This window comes from Sus scrofa, chromosome 8 (genome assembly GCF_000003025.6).
Source record: "Sus scrofa isolate TJ Tabasco breed Duroc chromosome 8, Sscrofa11.1, whole genome shotgun sequence".
NCBI lineage: Eukaryota > Metazoa > Chordata > Mammalia > Artiodactyla > Suidae > Sus > Sus scrofa.
The window spans coordinates 11,134,051-11,153,704 of record NC_010450.4 but is presented as its reverse complement, the minus strand read 5'-3'; positions in this window follow the sequence as shown (position 1 = coordinate 11,153,704).

The following is a 19,654-nucleotide window of genomic DNA, read 5'->3' as shown; positions in this document are numbered from 1 at the left end:
TGTGTTGGCACCAAGTGCCTGGTGTCAATCTCTCAACCCCTAGAGTCTATGCCACCCAGTATGACACTTGATAATCTGCTGTCATCTACTTCCTTGAGGTTTCCTTGTCATCTGTTTGAGGTTGTCATCTACTACTTCCTTGAAGTTTGCTAGCGATTCTTCTCAAAAGGTCAGTGCTCATGGTTTATCTCTTGTATCTCACAGGGTGCGGAACACACAAGCTTGCCTCTTGATGGGTCTTGATCAGAGCTTATTGACTGAGTGTGGGGAATGACCGCCAGCAAGGTGATTGGCCGTGTCAGATTTGGGATCATGGAGTTAGCATGTCTCTAGTCCTAAGACCCCATTGTCAGATGAGACACTTGGCTTCCTGAGAGGCTAAGTAACAGGTCTGAGGTCTTTTAGGGAATTAGAGAGCCAGGACTAGGCTATAGTTGCTCTGATTTTTCTTCCATACTCATAAAGCTGGGCCTGAAGCAACTGGCATCTTTTAAAATAGATCCCAAGATGAACCTTTAATTGCTTAAGATCAGGTACAGAAGCAGGTGCTTTGAAACAGACACTCTCACCCTCTCTGGGTGGTAGTCAGATTGTTGCCACGTCTTTGTAAAGCCGTTTGCCAGTCTCTAATCAATTGGTATATGCATGAGCCCTTTAACCCAGCCAATCCATTTCTAGAAATATGTCCTAGACTCAGATAGGCAGGAAATGATGTGTCTGCAAGATTAGTTATTACAGTAGGGTTTGTAGTAGCAAAATCTGGAAACAGCCTAAAAGTGTGTTCATTGGGAAGTGTCAAGAAAAATCACCATGCAGTGTCAACTGCAAGGTGTACAGTTGTGAAAAGAAATAAATCTTGCGAAGGAGATGTCATGCTCTGATATGAAATCAAATCCAAGGGGAAACGGCAAAGTAAGGAACAGTGTGTGTGCCAGAGGGTTACATTTGTATAAAAGAAATATTGGACATTCTACATAAATATGTGTGAACGTATATAATATGTTTCTGGAAGGGTGCACAAAAAACTGACAGCAATTCTTTCAGAGGAGAACTAGGGAGAGAGGCTTATCTTTTTTACTTTGTACTCACTTCTATTTTTCCATTTTTATTACCTTTTTTTTTTTTTTTTTTTTTTTTTTTGTCTATTTGCTATTTCTTTGGGCAGCTCCTGTGGCATATGGAGGTTCCCAGGCTAGGGGTCCAATTGGGGCTCTAGCACCGGCCTACGCCAGAGCCACAGCAACGCGGGATCCAAGCCGCATCTGCAACCTACACCACAGCTCACGGCAACGCCGGATCCTTAACCCACTGAGCAAGGGCAGGGATCGAACCCGCAACCTCATAGTTCCTAGTCGGATTCGTTAACCACTGCACCATGACAGGAACTCCTCCATTTTTATTACCTTTTTAACTAAAAAATTAATAAAATATATTCCTATAATTGAAGTACTAAACATTGCAAAAAAAAAAAAAAAAGAAGAAGAAGAGTTTGCAAGGAGAACTTGCTGTTCCTCCTTTTTTTTGCAGGTGACCTGGATGCATAAATCTGCTCTCTGATAAGGGAGGAAATCTGTTAGCAACATTCCCTGAGGAAGCACTGTTTTTCATTCTTTTTTTTTTTTTTTCCTGCTTTTTGGGTTTTTTTAGGGCCGCACCCTTGGCATATGGAGGTTCCCAAGCTAGGGGTCAAATAGGAGATGTAGCTGCCGGCCTACACCACAGCCACAGCAACGCGGGATCCAGGCTGCGTCTGCTGCCTACACCAAAGCTCACGGCAACACTGGATCCTTAACCCACTGAGCGAGGCCAGGGATCAAACATGGGTCCTCATGGATACTAGTCGGGTTTGTAACGGATGAGCCACAACAGAACTCCCTACATGCTGGTGACTGTTGATAAATTGGGAAATGGCTCTGCTGCCTAGGTGTCCTTGAGATGCCAGACCTCAGCAGAGGATCCAGAAAACCAGCACCCACCTGTGGTCTCTAACCTGTGTCCTGAAAGGTGGGGTGGAGAAAGTTTGGGCAAATGTGATTTACCCACTTTTATGGGAGGAAAGGGGACCTAATGTGGCAGCCACTGGCTCTAATCTAATCACGCAGAATCGCTGGAGTGGGGCTCTGGCAGCCACATTTTTAATTTCACCGCCGTCTTCTCCCCCCTCCCCTGCCAGGTGGTTCTGAGGCACACAGCTTTGCCAATTGCTTCCCGCTGCAATTTGAATTTACACACCCTGAAACTTAGCTTCACTAGGAGAGGGACCATTTTCTTTCTTTCTTTTTTTTTTTTTTTGAGTTTTTTTGTTTGTTTTTTGTTTTTTGTTTCCTTTTTAGGGCTTCACTGGTGGCAGACGGAAGTTCCCAGGCTACAGATCGAATCAGAGCAGCAGTTGCTGGCCTACACCACAGCCACAGCACCTACACCACAGCTCATGCTAATACTGGATCCCTGACCCACTGAGCGAGGCCAGGGATTGAACTCAAATCCTCATGGGTATTAGTTGGATTTGTTTCCACTGCACCACAGCGGGAAATCCAAGAACAGTTTTCTAATGAGATTTTTTTCTTTCTTTTTTTGGCTGCACCCGCAGCATATGGAAGCTTCGGGACCAGGGACTGAATCCAAGCTGCAGCTGTGACCTATGCCAAAACTGTAGCAACACCGGATCTTAATCCACTGAGCTAGGCCAGGGATTGAATCCATGCCTCAGCAGTGACCTGAGCTGCCACAGAGACAACCCGGATCCCTGATCTACTGCACTGTATTAGTGGGAACTCCCCTAATGGGACTCTTGATATGATGACACGTACCTATGAAGTTGTGGTTGCCAGGATGCTGACTCCCCAAAGATGTTCATGTTCTTTTTTTTTTGTCTTTTTGCTATTTCTTTGGGCCGCTCCCGCGGCATATGGAGGTTCCCAGGCTAGGGGTTGAATCGGAGCTGTAGCCACCGGCCTACGCCAGAGCCACAGCAACGCAGGATCCGAGCCGCATCTGCAACCTACACCACAGCTCACGGCAACGCCAGATCGTTAACCCACTGAGCAAGGGCAGGGACCGAACCCGCGACCTCATGGTTCCTAGTCGGATTCGTTAACCACTGCGCCACGACGGGAACTCCAGATGTTCATGTTCTAATTTCTGACTTCCGATCTCCAGAACTGTAAGATGATAAATCTGTGCTGTTTTGAGTCCCAAGTTTGGAACCACGTGTTACATCAGCAATAAGAAACTAAGACTTAAGTATTCTGGGCAAGAGCGCTCAAGATGCACTTAATCAAATGTCTCTACTGCATCAGATTGCGGGGAATCCAGAGGCTAAAGGAACAAGTCAAATGACACGAAGAGGAAAACCAAAGTAAAAATGTAGCATATTCTTAAAGACAACTGACCTAGATTATTTTTAAAAGCACTGTTAAGGATAAGAACTCTGGGAGGGGCTTCTTTGGATTAAAATAGACCAAAAAATATATATATATATGACCAAAAAGCAAGAGGTAATACTTGATTAAATCTTGATTCAAAAAAAAAAAAAGAGGAGAGAATAAATTATAAAATACATTCTTTAGACAACTGGAAAAATTTTAATATTTTAATTTTTTCTTATTTATGATGATTACTATTTATTATAGTCCATACATTAGACTGGATTCTAAAATTATTGTTAATAGTCTTAGGTGTGATCATGGAATTATGGTTGGTAGAATATTCCTGTAAAATACTTGCTGGAATATTTAAAAGTAAGTATCATAGAGTTTGCAGCTTAATTTCAAATAGTTTTGGGGGAAAAAAAAGGACAGAAGGAAAGGACAAAGGGTGTGTAAGGAAAGAGAGACAGAAAAGAAAGGTAAAGAGAAAGAAATAATATAAACATAACAAAACGTTAATTCCTCTTCAATCTAGGTGGACGGTTTCTGCATGCAATTATTTTATTGTGTGTTTTTTCAATATCCTTGTATTTGAAGATGTTCATAATAAAACCTGAGGTGAGTAGAAATCTGAGGTCATGGAGAATTTGAAGATAGAAGAACAGATCCTGAATCACCTGTTCTAGAGAAGACTGCAGATGGATTGATCCTTGTGTATTGCATTTTGGTGTCTTCCACTTGCATGGAAAGATGCCAAAATTTACTTATTTTTATTTTTTATTTTTTGTCTTTTCTTTTAGGGCTGCACCTGTGGCATATAGAAATTCCCAGGTAGGTGTTGAATCGGAGCTGCAGCCACCAGCTTACGCCACAGCCATAGCAACACAGGATCTGAGCTGTGTCTTCGACCTACACCGCAGCTCACAGCAATGCCAGATCCTTAACCTCCTGAACGAGGCCAGGGATTGAACCTGTGTCCTCATGGATACTAGTAAGGTTCATTACCACTGAGCCGTGACAGAAACTCCTATTTTTATTTGTACATATTTATCAAACAGGCATTGTGTCTCCTCTTTCTAGGTCCTGATTTAAGACACAGGATAATCACAGGAAGAGAACTCCTCCCAGGGAAAGGAACCCTCAGACTGAAGTTTTGTGTTGACCCCTGGGCAAGTGGAGAGCCTGGAGTGGGAAAGACCCACCTCTGGGAGGGGGCAAGTCAAGCCAGAAGAGAGCTTTGCAGCTCTGCCTGCCTTGGCCAAAGGGAAAGGAAGGAGTGGGAAAGACTTCTTGACCCTCATCTCAACAACCATGGAATGCAGTGCTGGAAAGCTGGCTTTGCTCCTTTCCAGCCCTCACCAAGCAGGACGCTTGACCCAAGGACCATCCATCTATCAGAGGCAGGCAAAAGCCTTCATTCCTCAATTCAACCAATGTTTGATGAGCCCCTGCTATATGTCAGGAGACAGTCTAGTTGCTCCGGGTTCAGAGTGGAGAAAGCAAAATTCCTACTGAAGGAATTTATAGTCTTTTTGAGGATGGGGATGGTAAATAAATTTAAAAGTAAATATAATAATGTCAAGCAGTGATAAATGCTGCAAAGACGCAAAGCAGAGTAGGGTGTAGAGAACTTGGGTGATCGGAATGGACTCCTGGGAAGTTGACTTCTGAGCAGAGACCAGAGTGAAGTAAGGGAACGTGCCGCTTGGATATCTGGGGAGGAAGAAAGAGATGAGCAGAGTCTCTGGTGGAGAATGTTCTTGGTGTGTTCAAGCAAAGGGATGATGTGGCTGGAATGGAAGGTGGCAGGAAAAGAGGCAGTGGGATGATGCTGATGTTGATGCTGATGCTGATGCTGATGTTGATGCTGATGCTGATGTTGATGCTGGTGCTGGTGCTGCTGCTGCTGATGATGATGACAATGCTGATGCTGATGCTGATGATAGTTTGGTTTTCTTCCGTGGACCCTGACACAAAGCTCCTAAAATCTTTGGAATTTCCTGATAGAGATGATAGGAGTTTCTTTTGTTATTAATAACAAGCCCCTTTCAGTGAACCAGACCTGGGTTTAAGCTAATGAAGTGACTCTTGGAACATCCCTAGTTGGTTTCAGGATGGGGGCTGGCTGCCGAGGAACCAACACATAATTAAACTGTTGGAACTTTCAGCCCCACTCCCCATAACAGGGAGGAGAAAAGAACTGGAGAATGAGTTCAATCACCAAAGGCCAGTGGTTTAATCAAGCATGTCTATATGATGAAAGCTCCATAAAACCCCTAACCAATGGGATTAAGGGAGCTTCCAAGTTGGTAAACACATCTATGGGCTGGGTAGGTGGCACCCCCAACTATGTAGGACAGAGTCTCCTGCGTTTGGTACCCTTTTGGACCTGGCCCTATATACCTTTTCAAGTGGCTGGTCATTGTGTCTCTAGGGGAGGAAAAAGTTTTCTCCCTCCTTCTTAGGGGCCCTTTCAGGCTGAGTCTGAAAATTAAGCAGACAAAGACAGGAGAAAAGCGTATCTACTTTACTGAACTTTTACATGTACACAGGCGCCTTTACAGGAGAATGAAGACTGGGAAGCCCTTATACCTTTAGACCAAAAAACTTAATGCATTTGTGAAGAATCGACAGAGCAGGAAGGTTTGCTAGGGGAGGTGTAAATGGTGAGGAATTAACAAGTGTGTTTATCAGTCTTTTCTGCCCTTAATTTCCTGCCTCGGGCAAGGATGTCTCTCTTCCTCCTAGTACCTGGAGGGTACCTGTCACCTGGGAGATTTATCTCCTGCTTTCAGGGGAGAAAGGAAAGTGGAGGGAGGTCAGCGTGACCTTCCTGCTTCTGCTGGTTTATTAAACTCTAGTTTAAGATGGCAATGTGCCATGTTTTGGGGTAGTATACCCTGAACTGCAAAATGTCCTCTATAATTAGCTCTAATAATAAGTAGGGCATTTTTCTGAGTTGGGAGGGTCCTTCTAGCAAATCATCGAAGCTGGTGGGAGGGGTTACGGGAACCCCCCACCTTGTAGACAAGTTGGACAGAATGTGGGTAACCTGGGGTCGGAATCTTGTACTTGGCACCTGAAGCGGGGGTGGGGCTCCTGTGAGACTGAGCATTTAGACTTATGGGACCAGAGACTAACAGTGTCAGAACTGAAGTGATTTGCAGGACACCCTGTGGGTGTTCAGAGAGTTGGAGTACTGGTTGATGTGAGAATAAAACCTCCACGCATTTGGATCCGTAAAAATAGACCCTTGAATATTCAGGGATTGATCTTGCAAACACTTTCTTCTCTGTTTCAATCTTGGAAAAGAGCCAATGGCCGTTTGCCCTCATGTGGGAAGGATACAAATGTATGTATGCTTTACTGCCAAGGGTTATCTGAATTTACCAGCCTACTGTCATCATTTGGACAGAAGGACTTGGACCCGATGCAAGTCCCAACTGTAATCACATACATTATATTGATGACATGGTGAGAGCATCAGAAACCTAGCAAGCTGGGACTGGCTTGAAATCAGTGACTCACATAACAAACCGAGGTGGGTGAGTCTATCCAGCAAAGATCCGAGGGACCACCCACCCAGTGAAATTCTTGAGAATAGTTTGGGCAGGGGACACCTAGGACATTCCACAGCAACTGGAAATAAACTGCTGTTATTACCCACCTCTAGGATCAAACTAGGAGCCCAGCGTTTGGTTGGGTGATGCGGATTTGGGGGAATACTTATTTGGGGGAATACATCTTCCACATCTGGAGATATTGCTAGTTCCTAGCCATCTAACGCCCTGAAAGAAAGCTGTGTTTGAGTTGGGGGCTGAACAAAAGTAGGCTATGTCTCTATTACAAAAAGTGTTAGCTCTCTCAGTGCCTTTGAACTAAGATGCTTGCAAAATTCTCTAGATAGCTTCAGGATGGGGGCTCGTGGTCAGAGGAAGCGGGTGTGTGATTAGAGAGTTGGAACCTTCAGCCCTTTACTTCTGGGGAGGGGAAAGGATCTTGAGATTGAGTTCAGTTACCCATGGCCAAGGATCTAATCAGTCAAACCTCTCTAAACCCCCCCCCCAACCTTGGGGATTGGAGAGCTTCCAAGCTGGCAAACACATCCACATGCTGGGAGGGTGGTGCACCCCGCTCCGTGGGACAGACCTCCCTGTCCTCGGAACCCCCTAACCTTGCCCTCTGCACCTCTTCGTGTTCACTTGTATCCTTTATGATTCACTGGAATGGTAAGCAGAGAATTTTCCTGCGTTGTGTGAGTCATAGAAGCAAATTGTGGAACCAAGGGGAAGTGGTTGTGGGAACTCTTGACTTTACGGCCAAATCGATCAAGTGGGTGGGAAACCCGGGGACCTGGGCCTTGCTGAGTGGCAGCTGAAGTAAGCGCGGCCCCGTGGGCTGAGCCCTTAAATGTGTGGAGTCTGAGACTAACACTGGGGGGTTAGCATCAGAATCTAGCTGAATCGCAGGGCACCCAATTGGACGTTCAAGAGTTGGTTGGTTGGTTAGAGAAAAATCAAAAACATTTGAGGCCCTTGGAGAGAGTACCCAGGAGCCAGATTGTGCGGAACCCTGTAGGCTATAATGAGAAATCTGAATTCTTTTTTTTTTTTTTTTTTTTTTGTCTATTTGCTATTTCTTTGGGCAGCTCCTGCGGCATATGGAGATTCCCAGGCTAGGGGTCGAATTGGGGCTCTAGCCACCGGCCTACGCCAGAGCCAAAGCAACACAGGATCCGAGCCGCGTCTGCAACCTGCACCACAGCTCACGGCAACGCCGGATCGTTAACCCACTGAGCAAGGGCAGGGACCGAACCCACAACCTCATGGTTCCTAGTCGGATTCATTAACCACTGTGCCACGACGGGAACTCCAGAAATCTGAATTCTTTTGTAAGAAATGAATATTTTATCATTTATATTTTTGGAGCATCAACTCCATATCCAGCTCCTTTACACGTGTTAAATCCCTTATGTTCAGAAGTCACAATGATCCCTTGCAATCAGCATTACTCTGCCCATTTTACTGTTAAGATGATCCAAGGCTCATAAGTCATAGGTAACTTACACATAATGGGACAGGTGAAACAAAATCTGAATTCAGGACGGTGTGACAGTGTCTGCCTGGCAAAGACAGCAGCAGGATGAGAGTGTTGAGGTTCCCCGTAGCCACATGAGGAACCTCTGAGTGACAGAGCAAGAATAGACACCTGGAGAAGTTTGGGGTGAGAGGCAAGGCTCAGATGGGGAGGAAAGTTATAGAAAAAGTAAAAGCACCAGCTAGTATCCATGAGGACATGTGCTCGATCCCTGGCCTCACTCAGTGGATCAGAGTAGCCAACGTTGCTGTGAGCTGTGGAATAGGTAGCAGACACTGCTCAGATCTGGCATTGCTATGGCTGGGGCGTACAGCTCCGATTCGACCCCTAGCCTGGGGACCTCCATATGCCACGGGTGCGGCCCTAAAAATGCTTAAAAAAAAAAGAAGTAAAAGCAACATAATTCATGAGACGACCCCAAGGGGTGTTGTAAGGGGGTTCACAAAAACAGGTAATGTTATTAAATTAGTGTGCCTAGTTTTGTATTTTGCCTTTTTTTTAGAACATACTGCCCTGTGGCTCCATACCACATTGCATCAATGAGTTTCTCTACTTGGGGATGAGGGCTTATTAGAAACCATTTCTTAGCATGACTTTCACAGTTGAATTTCTAGGGTCCCTAGGGAGACAGTAGTCTTTTTTTTTTTTTTTTTTTTTTTTTTTTTACAAGCCAGAAGAGCCTTTCCATATTGGAAATGTTCCCTTTTACTTGTCCAGAACCAAGCCTGGCCTTCTAGGATGACAGTCACACCACCGGCCAGGCAGAAGACCCAGATGTGATGAAAGGGACGTGCCCTCAGCAAAAGAAGAGGAAGTCCAGGGGGGCAGGACAATGGGGTCATAGCCCAACATCCTGGCTGCCCCTCTGGGGATTCAAGCCCTGAGGCTGGAGGGGAGCAAAGGACACAGCACCAGCAAACACCTGCATGGCTTTGGACCTAATCGACTGGGGCTTCATTCTTGCTCCTGCTGTCATCTCTCAGGCAAATCACAAGACCCCGAGGGCATGCCTCCCCGAGCATGGCACCCACCTCAGTGGCCTTGGCTGAGGGACTTTGCGAGGGCAGTGAAGGCCACTCTTGTACCTGTTTCCCCATCATGAGAAGGAGAGCCCCCAAAGGTGCTGAGAGAGCTGGTGGATGAGAAGAGGCTGGGATGCAGACAAGGAGTCAGATCTCAGGACCAAGAGCTCAGGACCAGGAACCAGCCAGCAGGAGCTGAGCGCACCTGCAAAGACCACAGACCAAGGCCCCGGGTCCACACTCTCCCCTCTCCCTTGGTGAAGAAACCCCTTGAGAGCAAGAGAAAATAACCGTGATGAGAAGTTTTATATCTGAACATATTTCTTACCCCAAAGAGGGTACATAAACCCCAAAGAGAATAACTAAAAACCCAGAAATGGGAAAGCAGTCTCGACCCACCTTGCTAACCCTGTCTCCTGCCATCCTTAGCAGGAGAGGAGACTGCAGACCACAGGGCCAGCAGCTCACGGAAAATATGTGTGCTCTGCAGATCTAAACCGTGAGGTATTCATTCCTACTTGTCGACTCTCAGAGCTCATCTTACTCAGACTCCCAGGAACTCCTAACACGTGGCTCACGCCCGTCTTTCCGGAAACACTCCCTTGGCGCACCTGCAGGCATCACCTCCTGGCTTGGTTCTCCTTGCCTCGTAGGTCGCTGCTTCTCCGTGGCCTTTGCCATCTTATCCCCTCTTTCCAACCTCTCTATAGTGGAGTGTCCTGGAACCCTGCTCTCGTCCTCTGCATTCCTGCCTCCCCAGGCATCCTTTCACCTAGGTTCAGAGAGTTCCCACGGTGGCTCAGTGGTAACGAACCTGACTAATATCCATAAGAATGCGGGTCCGATCCCTGGCCCCGCTCAGTGGGTTAAGGATCCAGCGTTGCCGTGGGTTGTGGTGTAGTTCGAAGATGCGGCATTGTTGTGACTGTGGCATAGGCCAGCAGCTGTAGCTCTGGTTAGACCCCTAACCTGGAAACTTCCGTATGCCAAAGGTGTGACCCTAAAAAGAAAAAGAAAAAAAACCCAGAAAAACAAAAACAAAACCCCTAGGTTCAGATTCATCTGTCCAAGAGCCTGCCTGACATATTACGTAGACGTCTAGCAGACATTTCAAAGCCAGCACGTCCAGAACCCACATCTGTAAATGACAATCGTGATTATCCATTTATTTGGTGGGTAAACCCAGGACCCATCTTTGACTCCGTTATTTCCTATAGCCTTACATCTGATCCGTTAACAAATCCTGCTGGCCTGGAGTTCCCATTATGTCTCGGCAGGTTAAGAACTGGACTTAGTGTCCATGAGGATGCAGGTTTGATCCCTGGCCTCTGTCAGTGGATTAAGGATCCAGCAATGCTGCAAACTGATTAAGTCTTGGATCTGGTGTTGCTATGCTAGGATGTAGGATGGCAGCTGCAGCTCTGATTAGACCCCTGGCTTGGAAACGTCCATATGCCACAGATTCAGCCCTAAAAAGAAAAAAAAAATCCTTTTGGCCCTATCATCAGACCATCCTTCACCTTGTCTCCTGACCAGGCTTGGTGCTCCCACTCCCTACAGGTAATTCTCCTCCAAGTACCCAGACAGCATTGTTTAAAACGTAAAAGAGACCTGTCACTCTCCTGCCCAATACCCTCCAACGTCGTCTTGTCACACATGGAATAAAATCCAACCTCTTCTCCACGGTTTGTAAGCCTCTGTATAATCTGATCCCTGCTTCTCCCTCTGGTCTCATTTCTTTTTTCTTTTTTTTTTTTTTGTCTTTTTTTGCTATTTCTTGGGCTGCTCCCGCGGCACATGGAGGCTCCAAGGCTAGGGGTCCAATCGGAGCTGTAGCCATCGGCCTACGCCAGAGCCACAGCAACGTGGGATCCGAGCCGCGTCTGCAACCTACACCACAGCTCACGGCAACACTGGATCGTCAACCCACTGAGCAAGGCCAGGGACCGAACCCGCAACCTCATGGTTCCTAGTCAGATTCGTTAACCACTGCGCCACGATGGGAACTCCTGGTCTCATTTCTGAGTTCTAACATCTCCAACTCATTTCTCGGCTTTGCTTACCCTGCTCCAGTCCACACTGGCCTGCTTGCAGCTGTGAGGCTCCTCAGACTTATCCCTCATTTAGGGTCTTTGCTTTTCCCTCAGCCAAGAAGGCCCGCTGGAGGAGGTCCTGCTGTGGCTCAGCCATGTATGAACCTGACTAGTATCCATGAGGACACAGGTTTGATCCCTGGCCTCGCTCAGTGGGCTAAGGACTCAGCATTGCCGTGAGCTGTGGTGCAGGTCGCAGATGCGGCTCGGATCTGACGTGGCTGTGGCTGTGGTGTAGGGTGGCGGCTGCAGCTCCAATTAGACCTCTAGCCTGGGAACCTCCACATGCCGTGAGTGTGGCCCTGAAAAAGCAAAAAAAAAAAACAAAAACAAAAATAAACCAAAAAACCTCTCAGTAAAATTAACCTTGCACGGTAAGGCAATGAGTTCTTTATGAATGAATGAAAGTAAAAACTGCTGAGTTGAGTTTCAAAGTTGCTGAGTGGCAAAAAGAAATTGTGCTGTCACTGTCATTAACAACATGACTCCGGTGTGCTACGTTCCGGGACATGCTCGTTTGCCCAACAAGATAAGATCATGACTTTATTGTTCATGTCAGGAGCTTTCCGAGATCAAACCAATTGAAGTGAACATCAGAAGGCTTGATATTTCAGTAGATGGTATCAAACGACATTTATATCCTAAGACTCATCTAAAGCTTTGCCTGGGAACCCCTGCGCTGCTGTGTTCACTAATGATAAATGATTATGTCACGGTCCTTACCCAGTCCTTATCAAGCCCCTGCACTGAAAGACCAACCTTAAACCAGACCCTAAACCCCCTAAATATCTAAATATCCTAACTCTTGGGAGTTCCCATTGTGGCACCACAGAAACGAATCCGACTAGTAACCATGAGGTTGCGCGTTTGATCCCTGGCCTCGCTCAGTGGGCTGAGGATCCGGCATCTCTGTGAGCTGTGGTGTAGGTCACAGATGCAGCTAGGATCTTGCATGGCTTGGCTGTGATGTAGGCTGGCAGCTGTAGCTCCGATTAGACCCCTAGCCTGGGAACCTCCATATGCCACAGGTACAGCCCTAAAAGGAAAAAGAACTTAAAATAAATAAATAGAAACTTTAAAAGAGAGAGAGAGACTGGAAGTATATGTTTGATGGGAAATAGGGAAGAAAATGCTGCAGGGTGTATAAGTAAACATTTCTCTCTATATTTCCTAAAAAACTGTCAGTAAAATCTACATTGGATGCTAACACAATGTTTTATTTGTTTGTTTGTTTTTATGGCTGCACCCATGGCATATGGAGCTCCTGTGCCAGGGACAGAATCCAAGATGCAGCTGTGACCTCTGCCACAGCTGCAGCAATGCCAGATCCTTTAACCCACTGTGCTGGGCTGGGGATCAAACCCACACCTCCTCAGCGACCTGACCTGCTGCGGTCAGAATTTTAACCTACTGAGCCACAGCAGGAACTGCACAATGAATTCTTTATGAATGTAAAAAAACACTGAGTTATGCTTCAAAGTTGCTGCATGGCAAAACCTAAAATCGGCAGCCAGAGACAACCCATGCATTGGTTATAAGCACCATTTAACTCAAACAATTGTTGAGCATCTGCTAGACCCAGGCGCTGGCCCACCCTGGGGAATGCAGAGACAAGAAGACATGGTCCCTCCCTTGGTGGAGCTCCCACTGGTGGGAGGGGCATGGTGGGGGTGAGGTGTTGCCCACAGGACAAAAGCATTTCTGGAGGTTTATACACTGAGTTTTCCATCCTGTTACGTTTCAGAGTAAGAAAATAATTTTAAAATTATATTGCATTCTTAAAACAACTGTAAGGAATGTGTTTCACCAGCAGGTGATTTTCTCTCAACTAATCTTGATTATTTGCAGTTGGAGAAATCAAACTGGCAGCCCCATCTGGGCTATGAATTCAAAGGGTACTCTGCCTATTTCGGTCTGATATCCCAGCATACATTGGTCTTCAGAGCAGCGTTTCTTAAGTCTGGCTCATTCGTCAATACTTCCATCCATCAACACTTTAAAGTCTGGAGCCAGTCAATGTGTTATTGTTTGATAAGAATCACAGGGGTATGACATTGAAAGATGAATCAGATGACTCATTGGTGGCCCGTTGTTCCTTAGGTGGTTCTTGGATTCTAAGAGCTTCCCTGTTTAGGAAATCTGGAAGGATATAGTAAGTGATCAAACTTGTGTTGACCATGTTGGAGCCTGAAGACACCTGAAAGGACATCCAACCTTCCTGCCTGCCCAGCCTTCAGGGCTGGGTTGAAACAACTTCTCACTGAACCCAGTAGTGAATCATCTGCTTTGATCACTTCCCCTGTGGCTTCCGGAGTAATCTCTATGATTAAAGATCTCATCTTTGCATAAGCCTGGAACATCTCTCAATATCCTTTCAACACTGAAATTGAACTGAGTGGAGAATGCGTTGTTGTGCTTTCTGGAATCAACCCTTTGCTTCAGCCAGTTGAGCAAAAGGAGACACAAGATATCATCATCACCACCATCATCATTAGAAGTCGCTCTTAGGCAATTCCCATCATGGCACAGTGGAAACGAATCCGACTAGGAACCATGAAGATGCTGGTTCAATCCCTGGCCTCGCTCAGTGGGTTAAGGATCCAGTGTTGCCATGAGATGTGGTGTAGGTCACAGATGTGACTCAGAGCTGGCATTGCTGTGGCTGTGGCTGTGGCCAGCAGCTGTAGCTCCAAGTCAACTCCTAGCCTGGGAACTTCCATATACTGCAAATGTGGCTCTAAAAAGCAAAAAAAAAAAAAAAAAAAAAAAGAAGAAGAAGAAGACGAAAGAATGAAAGAAAGAAATCCCTCTTAGATAAATACTATAGTCAAATCTCTTTCTTCCTTCCAAATCTCCCTTATTTGTGTACTCATTTGATCATTCATTTAGTCTTTCAACAAACATCTGTTGCTCATACAGTGTGACAACTATATAAATTGCTTTTACCCTTGATGAACTAATGGGTGTTAATAAGCCAATTGACCCTTTTGGTACAGTATGAGCAGCTCAGTCGTGAAAGTCAGGAGAGGCTTTCAGGAAGAGGCAATGTTTGGGCTGAGTCCTGAGGGCTGAACACATGTCACTCAGGTGGTGATGTCACAGAATGAGGTTCCAGGCAGAGAGAACAACACACAGAAATGCCAAATCTGGGTAGGAGCATGCAAGAGGAAAAACCTGAGAAAAAAGCATGAACAGATGCTCAATGCAACTTGAGTGAAGGTACTTAGGAGTTATGATGGGAGAAAAGTTTACAGAGTTTTGGCCCCACCCTGAAAGCAGTGAAGAGCCATTTGAGGAATTTATACTAAATGGGTTCCTTAAATAGTGTATAGATTAAGTGGTAGTGGTACCACTGATAGAAGAGTCATCTCACACAAATTCAAAGGAAAAACAGATCTAAAACCACAAGGCAGTATCTCCTCACACCCACGAGAATGGCTAAAATGGAAAAGCCCCCCAGAATGGCTAAAATGGCCATGATAAACAATGCCAAGTGTGGGCAAGGATATGGAGCAACTGGAACTCTCACACATTGGGAGAGTGTCTGTTTTAACAGTCACTTTGGAAAACTTTGTTGGTAGCGACTAGCAATGCTGAGCACATGCACAACCTATGACGCAGCCATCCACGCCTCAAACAGATACCAAAAGAAACGTGTACACGGGTCCACCGAGAGGGTATGAGAGAATGTGGCGGCATTAGTCCCAGTAACACAATTGGAAATTACTCAAATGCTCATCGAAAGTAGAATGAGTACATACGTTATGACATATTCATGCAATAAAATGCTAGGCATTGATTAAACTGAGAAATCCACAAAAACAGGGATGCGGAAACAGCGATGAATTTCACAAACACAGTGCTGAGCTGATGAAGCCAAACACCAAAGCCTGTGTGCTCTATGAGTCCGTTTATGCACAGTTCAAAAAGAGGGAAAAAGACTCTTTGGTGGAGGAAGACCGCATGTGATTACCTTTGAGGGTTAATTATTGGAAATTGTGTAAAGGAAACATTTAGGGTGGGGAAAATCTTGTTCCTTGACCTGAGGGCTTATTAGCTGGGTGTGTTCATCTCGTGAAAACTCATCAAAGTGTATATTTGTGATTTATGTACTTTCGGTAGGTATGTTATACTGTAGTAAAAAGCTGCTCTCCTCCCAAAATGAGCCAAGCATGCGCGCGCGTGCGCACACACACACACACACACACCCCAGGAAGAAGAAATGAGTATTAAATCTGCAGCACTTTACACTGGGACCTGAGTCTAGGGAGAGACCAATACAGCCTTTTCTGCAGGGAGTTGAGCTTAGTGCAAAGGTAAGAAAAAGAAACCAGCTGACATGTGGTTTAGGAGTCCTGCACAGCATTCTTAACATTTGTAATTAGTCACCAACCTTCTAAAAAGCTTGCATAAACATCTAAATGTTCTTGCCTCCTTGGTTCTTGAAAAAAGCATTGAAGATCTGTCAACCTCGCAAGGCACAGGACGACAACCGATTGCAACAGAGTGTGGCGACTCCCCTTGGCCAAAGTCCCTTCCTGTGCTTCATGTGCCCATGTTCCCCACCCTGTTGGTATCTGAATCCGTGACAATGGGAACTCACGGAAACCTGGGTTTTATTTCCTTTGCCCTGTGCCCAGCCAGGTCATTTAGCCCACATGAGCCATAGATGCCTCATCTGTAAAAAGGAAGCCACGAACAGCCTGCTTACCTAAAGGCAAGGGATAGACCAGATCATACCCTGAAGTCCTCTTCCAACTTGCAGATCATTTCTGTTTGGTTGTTTTGTTTTGTTTTTTGCAACAGGCTGCACTTTATTTGGAGTTTTCCGCCTAAGCGGCTCCCAGCTGAGCCGCATGACATGTGCAAAAGTCCTCCCAGAAAGCTGAGCCTGGCAGTGTGTAAAAAAGGCCCCCCGTGAAGAAGAGCTGAGCAATCAAAAAAAGTACAAGAGAGGCATTCCTGTTGTGGCACAGTGGAAATGAATCCGACTAGGAACCATGAAGTTGTGGGTTCCATCCCTGGCCTTGCTCAGTGGGTTAAGGATCCAGTGTTGCCGTGAGCTGTGGTGTAGGTCGCAGATACGGCTCAGATCTCAAGTTGCTGTGGCTGTGGCATAGGCCAGCAGCAACAGCTCCAGTTCGACCCCTAACCTGGGAATCATATGCTGCAGGTGCAGCCCTAAAAAGATAAATAATAAATAATTAATTAATTAAAATAAAGGGGACACAGCAGTGAGATGAGATGAAACATTCCAGAGAGGAAAAGAAAGGCAGGCTCTCCCAGGCCCCTGGCCCCAGGTGGCCCAGAGTAAATGAATTCATTCACCCATTTACCACCAACCATTCCTTCCTAAGTCTTGCCAAGTGCCAGAAAGATAGAAATTAATGCTGAATTCTCCCAGCGACACTGGGGTAAGTGCTATTTTGATCACGATTTCACAGTTGAAATTGGGTCAGTAAAACAGGTGGCCCTAAATTTGTCATTTTATTTGTCCCCTCTGGAGTATGAGTTTTGTTTTGTTTTTTTTTTTTTGTTTTTTTTTTTTTGTTTTTTTTAGGGTTGCACCTGAGGCATATGGAAGCTCCCAGGCTAGGGGTTGAATTAGAGATGCATCTGCCGTCCTACCCCACAGCCACAACAATGCCAGATCTGAGCAGCATCTGTAACCTACCACAGCTCACAGCAACGCCAGATCCTTAACCCACTGAGCAAGGCCAGGGATAGAACCTGCATCCTCGTGGATGCCGGTTGGATTCCTAACCTACTGAACCACAGTGGAAACTCCTATAGTATGGGCTCTTCAAGGTGAGGACTCAACCCAGTGGATCTTTGTTCCACAGGGTGGGTCAGAATGGGGCTAAATCTGTGCTCTTTAGAATAAAAAGCAACCATTCCGGGGTACTGCATTCAGCACTAGACCTAAATTTATTCCAAGAATGCCACATATTTCCATTGTCAGAGTGGCCATGCCAGTCCCCCCCCAACCCCCGACCCCCGATGCTGTTCTAGCACTTTACCTCTCTTTTCAATCAAACACATCACTTGCTGTCACTCCCATCTTCATTCTAAGGCTGGAAAACAATGCTCCTATTTTTAAGTTGGTGGGGGGGCAATGCTATCTATTAAAAATGAAAAAGAAGGAGTTCCTGTTGCAGCAGGTTAAGGATCTGGAGTTGTCACTACAGCGGCTCGGGTCACTGCTGTGACACAGGTTTGACCCCTGGCCTAGGAATTTTTTATATGGCACAGGTGCAGCCTAATAAATAAATAAAAGAAGAAAATAATGGTTATGAGACGACAGTCAGCCATCTGCATTTATGGGTTCGTAGGCTCTATGATAATGAAAAGGAGACACAGAGTGAGGAAAATCTTGACTCCTAAGCTCCTACCTATGACTCAACATCCACCCTCCTGACTCCCAGGAAAAGGGCTCAGCATCCTCACTGTCAAGTGGAGAAGTTGAGTCTTTGCTCTGCAGCTGTCATGTTCAGTGACCCTTTCAGGAGCATCTCTTCCATAATAAGCCATCGCTGCACAATTGTCTAGCTGGCTAGTTTTATTATGAAAGTATCTGACATGTTCATGGTGGCAGACGATGCTTCAAAAACCACCCATCCTCAAAATAATCCCATCTAACAGCACAGACTCAACTCATCTCCTCTTCTAGAAAGCTGATGTCAGGAGGGACAGCTAACCTAATGAGACCACGCACTGCTCTGGTCCTGGTCCTTTCACCTCCAGTCCAAACAAGCCAAGCCTGTGGAAGCTCATGACGTCTATGGCCCCGGGGGCCAAAGTCAAAGACGCCCAGCAACTAAGGGTGATCTGAGACCCAGGGGCTCCCAAAGGTGCTTTTCTCCTTCCAGCAGTCAAGTCGGATCTGGTTATTCTACCCTTTCTGGGAAATTCTCTGCAAGGCGGCTCCATGGAATTGAATCGGGAAAGTTCACAAAGGAAGATTTGTTCCTGCACCAAAGGCTCCGGTCAGTTCCTCTACTTCTTGCCAGTCTTACCTTTTTCCTAGGTTCTTTCGGTTCACTGGTTACACCAGGAGGGGCTTGTCCATCCAGCACTTTTGTCCTCTAATTTCATTCTGCCAGGGAGAGGGCTTGGGTTGGCAAGGAGGGTGTTGAACTCCTGGGGGCTTGAAGAACGAACATTACAAATGTCACATTCTTAGGAGTTCCCATTGTGGCACAACGGAATCAGCTGCATCTCTGCAATGCCGCGATGCAGGTTGGATCCCTTGCTCGGCACAGCGGGTAGGATCCCATATTGCCGCAGCTGTGGTGTATATTGCAGCTGTGGCACAGGTTGCAACTGTGGCTTAGATCTGATCCCTGGCCTGGGAACTCCATTTGCTGAGGGGTGGTCAAAAAAGGAAAAAAAAAAAAAAAGTCAAATTCTTAGATTGATGGTTTGCAAGTGGGGCTGGTGGCGGGGGAGGGTGTTGAAACCAACTGTCAATATCCAGCTTGAGATGAAAGCCAGCTCTTAGCAAAAAGTCTTAGGAGGATCTCTGCCCCACACCCCCACCCCCAGGTTGGTAAGTACTGACCCGCCTAGGATTAGAGAGGGTGTGGTGACCCTGCTGGTGGGTCAAAGGGCCCTTCCCAACCCTCTTCTCCTCTGTCCCCAGGGTCTCGGGGTCTCAGCTTCTAAACCAAGTAGGCTTAACAAGCAAGTTCCTCCAGAATAAAAACAGGTGTCAACATATTTGAATTTTAAAAGTTAACCTTGATGGGGCTCTGTGTTAAGCCCTATCTGAGAATTTTACGTCCATCATCTTGCTTAGGGTTCAAACATTCCAAAGAGGGAGACACAACTATCACTCCCATTTTACAGATAGGGAAATGTTCTAAGCATTTTACACGTGTCGGGTCCTGGACACCAGAGGAATCTGTGTGACCACGACAGTGAGGCTAGCGGGCCCAGGAGGCAGGTTCCAGGCTCCATGAGCTCCCACCATGCACCCTTCACTGTGGATTTTTACTCCCGGAAATGACAGCATCCACGTCTGACGGTGGCAAAGTGACAGCTGAGTATCCTTGGGGCAAGGACGACTCTTCTA